This window comes from Aethalodelphis obliquidens, unplaced genomic scaffold (assembly GCF_003676395.1).
Source record: "Aethalodelphis obliquidens isolate GAN/ISIS:26980383/991018 unplaced genomic scaffold, ASM367639v1 scaffold1, whole genome shotgun sequence".
NCBI lineage: Eukaryota > Metazoa > Chordata > Mammalia > Artiodactyla > Delphinidae > Aethalodelphis > Aethalodelphis obliquidens.
In genome coordinates this window covers 86505967-86514317 of record NW_020837945.1, presented here as the reverse complement: position 1 = coordinate 86514317, position 8351 = coordinate 86505967, and the positions used below count along the sequence as shown (strand labels likewise).

Below are 8351 nucleotides of genomic sequence, written 5' to 3'. Positions count from 1 at the left end.
TAATCTAATGACTGATGCCCTTATAAGAAGAGGGAAATTTGGATTCAGAAACAGAGTGGAGAAGACCATGTGAAGACAGATGGAGATTGGAGTTATGCATTAACAAGCCAGTGAATGCTAGCAGCCACAAGAAACTAGAAGAGTCGAACAAGGATCCTCCCCTAGAGCCTTCAGAGAGTTCATGGCCCTGCTGACACCTTGATTTCAGACTTCTAGCCTGTGAGAGAATGCGTTTCTGCTGTTTTAAGCCACCTAGTTTAGTATTTTGCTATGTCAGCCCTAGGAAACGGATACAGCCAGGATCCTGAACAATGTGGCACATGTTTGTGATGATGAAGGGGATCACTGTTTGATCTCTGTCTTCATACTTAGAAATTTTGTTAGAAGAGAATTTGATTTACCTTGACTTATATGAATGCCTGGAATAATTAATTGTCACAACATAGGTTTCTTTATTATCGTAAAGGAAAATCAGCAATATCTATTAAGTATTATTAGCAATTATTCGGTCTTGAATATAATCTTAAGCTCACCCAACTGTCTAAATCTTCTGTTTTCTGACAAACACTTCCATCTAAAACTATTTTTCAACATATACTACTTAGATGTTAATAGTTCAATAATATGATTCCCAAAAGATATATGGTTGATCATTACACAAGTCATATTTCCAGAAAGAAATATTCTATTTGCTGTAGGCAACTTTCTTGCTACAGTCTAGTCATTGCATGACTCGCATAGTTAACTACTGCTTGCCCGTAGAGTTTAAAATAAATGTACCATTGAGCTATGGGGCAACTCCATCTCAAAACATTTAGTGACCACATAGAGATTTGAAGACTGGAATAGCCTTCTAAGAGAGATTACTTATGGTCCACGGATTTTGTGTGGCAACATGACTGGTGCATCTATGTTGTGGATATCATTAAACGATAAAGATGACATTTGTTGTTAAGGCAATTTTAAGCCTCATATCAACAGTTTGTAATCATCATTAACATACAACCCTTCCCACTTTTCCAAAATCTAAAAAATGTACTTATGATTCAAAAATCATTCTTATGAGGTACTCCCAACTTTTCAATTCAGTTTTTTCAGCACTTCTCAATTATTATATAAATATAAAAAGTTCTCCATAGGTTCATCATAGGACAGAATTTATAGAAACTTCTTCTATGTGGGTACCCAATTAATATTCAAAGACATTTCAAATATGCCAAGATTTGTCATGAATTATGCATTGTTTTAGATTTTTATAATCTCCTTACTTTGAAATATGTGTATAAATCTTGCTCTTATTCCTCTAGTTTCTGATATAACATTTTTATTTGAATCATTTTTCTGTTCTAGCTTTTGTCTAAGGAGTAAACAAAGTATGATGATTTGCTAAAATTAGAATGAAGCTATTTATTTATTTATTTATTTATAAGCGCAACAAATGTTTATTAGCTTCTCTACGAGCCAGGATGAAGATGCAGCTCCTCTCCCAGACGGTGGCTGCCCACCCTGTGCGAGGTGGTCCCCCTCCGAGCTCCCTGGAGCCACACCCATGACCGGGCAGACCCCGGGGGAGAGGAAGGCAGCGTTCTGCACCCCACGTGAAGGACGGGGACAGGGAGGAAAATAATCAGGAGAAGCAAACACCTTGCAAGGTTTTGTTTGTGAGTTTGACAGCAGGTACTGGTAAAGGGGGTTCCCGGGCAGGGCTACCGTCCTGTGTTCCGCGTGGCCGCAAGAAGAGACCCACGCTGGCGCTGGTGGTCAAGGGGAACCAGGCAGACAAGATCAGCCGGAATGCACTGATTTCGAGGCTTTGTGTTCATTTCGCCCTCGGCCCCTTCGCGATCGGCTTCCCAATGGCTTTCCCCCAGGGCTTAAGGCCGATGGCTCTCTCGATCTTGCCCAGAACCTGGTTCTTAGGAATGGCCCGGCCACCCTCATAGTCCGCGAAGACCTGTGGCTTTTCGTTGATTTTCGTCGCCTGGCCCTTCTGCATCAGCCCTTTGCTCTGCCAGCCCTGCGGGATCACCTTGCCCACCTCCAGGGTCACCCGGTCGTGGTGTAGCTCCTCAGTCTCCCGGTCCAGCTTGGCTGTGTTCTTGGTGATTGAATGCTGTTTGTTCTGGCCGGTGGCCCATTTCTTGGAAGTCTCCACATCCTCTCCTCGTCTCTGAGCTGCTAAGATGGCCTGCTTGGACTTGGCCTGGGCGGCCGTGGGGCCCTTTTTGTGCAGCACCGTCGCGTGTCCCAGTCACTCTCAGCCATGGCGGGGCAGGCAGGGCAGACTGGGCAGGTGGTCCGTCAGGCGGCTCTTGGGCAGCTGCTGGAGACCCGGCGACACTACGTCCCCTCGTCGCTCGGCCGCTTCCTAGAATGAAGCTTTTTTAAAATTTCAGAATGGCTTAGGTCGCACAAAGTTGTTTTTGTCGTTTTTCTTTATGTGCATAGGTGCCGGTATTGTGTAATGGCATTTTATTTTTTGTGCACAGGATTGTCAAGGGTTTGATCAAATGTATTAAATTTCACATTATTGGACTCCTTTGGTCAGAAAAACAATAGTCTCCATGCCAATATCCAAGCTGACCCAAGCTGATCTTTTAAAAATATTGTATATTATTGCATTTTTGTCCCAACAGCCATCAAATAATGGTAAGGCTTTTTTTTTTTTTTCATGTTATTTTGGAGACATCCTGTTTACCTGCACCTGGAACTCTAGGTAATGTATTTGTGCAAGATATCCCAATAAAAAAGGGGGCAAGGACAATGTCAGATAGAGTGGGAAGAGTATTTTCCAATTTATTATTAATATGATTATTAGCTTCTCATTTAAAAAACACTGCCTTAATAATATTTGCTGCCATGCTACCATTCAAAGAAACACTTGCAGCATCCACATTTTGGCAAGAGAATATGAAAAAATCATCTGTCTGGGAAACTATTTGAACAGTATCTCCCATAACATAATTTTTAACTTTTTGTTCTATTTAATCAACGCTGAAATAGATGAACCTCTATTTCATTTTCTCATTTTTGGACTCATTAATAGATCAAAGAAATTAGAGATGGTTTGATTAAACCATTATTCTGCCTGAAAAAGATAATATCTCTGGTGAATTTTAAAAAATCATTAGAATTTGGCAAACTGGATTTTAAAAAATTATAGGCTTTTGTATATAGAAAAAATCCAATTAATTTGATCACAGAGTAATTGTGAGAGATACATTATGCAGATATATTTTTGTAAGATAATTTTTTGTTTTGCTTATATGAATGTTTCGCTTAAACTGATTGTCTATCCTTAAGTCACCTCTGTTTCACCCTTTCTGTTGCTTTCCGATAGTATATGACCATTTATCTAAAACTTAAACTCCTTAAAGGCAAAAAGCCATAGTAAAACCACAGACAAAATTTCTCTCTTCTAGTTCCTAAATGTCATCCAAATCGTACAGGTATACATTTCCAGTTAACAGGTGAAGGAGTATTCCTCAGATTCTGCTCTCCACCTCTCCATTCTAGTAGATCCTTTGTCAAAATCCATTTCCCCGTCACGCTTTGCCTCGTTACTCTTGGCTTCCACTCTGCCCCATTTTGATCTTTTCTCATCTTTACAGATAAAGACTCCCAGACTTAAAGAGGTTTAAATAACTTGCCCAAAGTCACAATACTAGTAAATGTTGACACCAATCTGTCTGACACCTAAACTCTTATTCTTTCTACTATTTCAAAAACTACTCCAGAAAGAGGGATTCCACGTACATTTGTGTGTTGACTATGAAAAGTAAATATGTTAGAACAATGCTTCTCAAACTTCAATGTACTTACAAATAAACTAGAGATCTTGTTAAAATGCATATTCTGATTCAGGAGGTCTGGGGTAGGGCCTGACTTTCTGTATTTCTCACTAGCTCCAAGGGGATGCTGAGACTGCCACATTTTCAGTAGGAAGGGCTTGTAAGACCTAGCAGAGGTTGGATGTTGTTAATAAAGCTACTATTGGATTTTGTTCACTACTTTTCTTACAAACACTCCACAGTTTTTAGTGTATATTATCTTACTCATTCTTAATTTTTTTTTTTTTGCCATATGCGGGCCTCTCACTGTTGTGGCCTCTCCCGTTGTGGCCTCCCCCGTTGTGGAGCACAGGCTCCGGATGCGCAGGCTCAGCAGCCATGGCTCACGGGCCCAGCTGCTCCGTGGTATGTGGGATCTTCCCGGACCGGGGCACGAGCCCGTGTCCCCTGCATCAGCAGGTGGAATCTCAACCACTACGCCACCAGGGAAGCCCCTTAAATATTTTTAAGTGATGATCACAAGTCAAATATTTTGAATTTATTGTTATAATAAAATAAATTCAAATAAATTAATAATCAGGATTATTAGCTAATCTGTCAGTTCCTCATGTCCTTTTTCTTTTGCAGTGGAACTGGTGAAGCCATCACGAATAAAATAAATGAATTGAATATGATCTACTCCATTCTCTTGAGGCCATTTTCTCAAGAGAGACAATGGGGATTATGTGGACAATTTTGAACATGTGCTGTTTCCTGCCCCTTCCAACATTTTTATCAAGGTGAAAACAGGTACAAGGAATGTGACAAACAGCCTTAAAGGAGATGCAAATCACCACGGGGTGGACGGAAGAACAGATATGACAATAGGGAAAGGGGTGTTCTCAAAGAAGCACAGGGATTGGGGCAGAGCTTCAAGAACCAGACAAACCTAAATTGGAACCATGGCTTGCCTCCTACTGAGCATATGACTTTGGGCAAGTCATTTATCCTTGCTAAGCTTAGTTTTCTAATTGGCAAACATCTACCTTGCAATGTTATTGTTATAACAGAATGATGGATATAAAAGAACCTGACAGATAGTAGGCAAGACGCAAATTGATATCCTTTTCATATTTGCATGAAGGTGAGCTGCTAAGTGTAGATTTTAGGCATACAGGCTTGAGGGGGTCTTCCCAGCTTTTTCTTTCTTGTCCCTTCTCTGGAGTTTCTGTTCAGTTGTCCTCAGCACCAAACAGTATCAGAGAATGAGGTCTAGCGGAATTAATCCAATCCCAGACAAGGCACTCTCGGTGATGTCTGGGTCACTCAACATCTCACTTATGTTTGCACATACATTATAATACTATGGGTCATAAATATTTTACCAATTAATGCAGTTGGGACTAGGCCCATCCCTACAGTCATTAAATCAAGCCTGCTTGGTTTGGTCAGAAAGCGTTACTTGACATACTTGTGCAGAATAAATCTTGCATGTGTTTTTGATGCAGAGAGAATCCAGAAAGTTTAAATAATGAGTAATTAAGATTCTGAAAATAATGAATTCCACCATTTTTAAAGCAGATCCTTCGGTGAATTTCTGTTAGCATTTGACATTTAGATCTTTAGTCCTACTTAGCACAAACCACGTTTCTCAGCACCAGCCTCCTCTCCCAAATCTATGATAACTAAAGGTAGTCCTTTCGAGCTATTCTGGACACCATTTTAACTGATTAGTAATGAGGCATGAAGAGCAGGGTGGAAGTAGGAAGTTAGGTCTAGGAGTCATCCGTATGCTCACCAAAACAGCAAAGTGATTTGAATTTTCCTATCTGGATGCTATTTCAGGAGACAATGGGAATTTTTTTAGCCTCTGGATTAATGGGTTTGGGGTGGAATAACCTTTCTGGGAAGATATATTCATCTCTATAGTTAAGATGGCACTACGGTCCGTTTTAGAGCTTACTGTCTGTGGATAAAGCGGGTGCTTCTGGGTGTCCAATAGCTGAGAAAATACAATATCACTAAACAGATTTCCTACTTCTAATTCATTGATTTCTCCACTTCCTTTATAGCCATTATTCTCTACCTTCCTTCACTTCCATGGTTATCTAGCTTGGATTCTGCAGTCAAATATCACAATTAGTCCCTGACCCTAACCTCTGCAACACATCTCCCTGAAAAAACCCCATCCTGAATGAACCCATCACTCATCTTTGCTGAGCCTTCACCAGAGCAACTAAGTAGATGGCAGAGAAAAACTACACCGCCAGGCAGACTTATATTGTTCGTTTGCCTCACCTGAGTCCTTGACACTGCCCAGAAATCTCTTCTTCCAATAAACTTGATCTTCCATCCACAGTAACTACCAGTTCATACCTTCTCTATTCTTCTCTGACCTCCCATCCCCTCCTCTCATCATTGCCATTTTTTGCTAATGACATAGCATAAGACATGCTAGAGAAAATAGAAGTTATTGGTTATTCTGGATCTGTCTGTGAGGCTGTTCCTGAATGAAACTGACATTTGAGTTGGTAGACAGAGTAAAGCAGATTGCCTTCTGCAATGTGGGTTGGCATCATTCAATCCATTGAGGGCCTGAACAGAGAACAAAAGGTGAAGTAATAGTATTTGCTCTCTGATTGATAGAGTTGGGACATTATTCTTCTCCTTCCTTCAGACTTGGACATGGGCTGGAACTTATACCATTATCTCCACTTGGTCTCCAGCCAATTCCTTACAATAAATCTCTATCTATCTATCTATCCTATTATCATATATTATGTAAATATTTTACAAATAAAATATTGGTTCTGTTTTTCTGGAGAACCCAAAATAATACAAGCACCTAGCAGATATTCATGGACTCAGAGATAAAAGGGAACTTAGAAACTATTTTACCTCTCAGACCAGTTCTTGCAATATGATAGCCATCTGAGTGAGTTCTTACAATTTGAGACAGATTGTATAAAGTCAGTGTTTGACACTGCAACAAAGGTTCTTGGGAATTTTGTGTGTAATGTTTCATATATGCATTTACATATATGTATCTGTACATTTCTCCATAGAGAAGCTGCTAGGCTTTCATCAGTTTCTTTTTAAAAACTTTTTATTATGAAAAATTTTAAACATATACAAATGTGGAGAGAATAGTATTATAAACCTTCATGTATTCATCACCCAGATTCAACAATATTAACTGATGACCGAAACTACTTCATCCTCACCCCCTCCCACTATTTTGAAACAAGTCCCAGACATCATATGATTTTATAAATAAATGCCAAACAGTTAATTTACAAATACGTTTTTAGGACATAATCCTCTACTGATTTGAAGATTGCCTGTATTTACTCCTTGAGTTGAATAATGTATTTATTAATTTTCTATTCTCTTTTCCTTATGGACATTCTTCCATGTATGGGAAAGAAAAAATCTCTCTGCCAACTACTTAACCATATTTTTCTATTTATGTAGACTATTTTGAGTAGAGAGTCAAATTTTGTTCTGTTACTAAGTATGTGACTTTGGGCAAGATTTTAGCTGTCTCTTTTGCATCTGTAAAATGCAAAAATGCTTGAGGATTGTGCCTGTGACATGGCACTCATAATGTTGGCTATTATTATTATTTACTATGACAACTAGAGCTAAAATATGCAGGTGAAAGTGATGGCATCTGTAGAGCTAGAATATGCAGGTGAAAGTGATGGCATCTGTAATTCTTGTAGTGACTGTAAGAGTCAAGTATATAGCAGATGCTCAGAAAATGCCACCAAGAAACAAATAATTCACCTTTTCCTCTTTTCATCTCAGAGAATGCCAAGTGTCCTTGTGTGCCCTTATAATAGCTTTCTCCCATGCCAAGGGGATAACAGGGCAGACTGATCCCCTCTAATGGCACACAGAGTCTCACACGTCTGGTGATAAATAATGAAGCAAGATAACGGATTCTGCCTGTAGTCAATTATCTCAGGTCCCTGTTTCTTAGTCTTCCAATGGGCCCTCAGTAGGGACTTATGTAGCCACAGAAACAAGAGCAAAATTGAGAAATAAAGAAAAAACAATTCCATCTGTCAAACTGATGATGGATGCTATCCAAACCTGTGAACAAAACCTTAAGTGCTAATTCTATGCACTGCTGATGCCTTTAATTATGTGAGTTTGACAGATGGAAAGATCATTATGCAGTTTTTATTTAAGAAGCTCTTGCAACTGTAGTTTTTGTGCCAAGGGTAATCAGTCACATTAAAGAATTTGCCAGAAAGTAAACTCTACCTTATTTATAGCTTACTAGGTCCTAATTATGCTTCATAAATGGACAGTCATATAATAAGCCAAACACAAAATATACAGGACTGCAAATTACTACACAGCAGTTACATGTCAGAACAGGCAGCTATTTCAAACCATATAATACTTTCCTGGCAATATGCAGCAAACACACTCCAGATAATACCTTGTTGAAGCAGAATTCCAAAGATCTGAAATGATGTTTTTCCTCAGTCTTGGTTTCAGCAAGACCTTCAGAAAGTTACTGAATAATCATTGTTTGCCATATATATATATATATACACACACAAACAC

General features: G+C 39.3%; 1 pseudogene; it reads right to left on the bottom strand.

Annotated features, from left to right (window-relative positions):
• Positions 1-1437: 1437 nt before the first annotated feature.
• Positions 1438-2743, bottom strand: LOC113622806 (endothelial differentiation-related factor 1 pseudogene; annotated as a pseudogene).
• Between the last annotated feature and the right edge of the window lie 5608 nt (positions 2744-8351).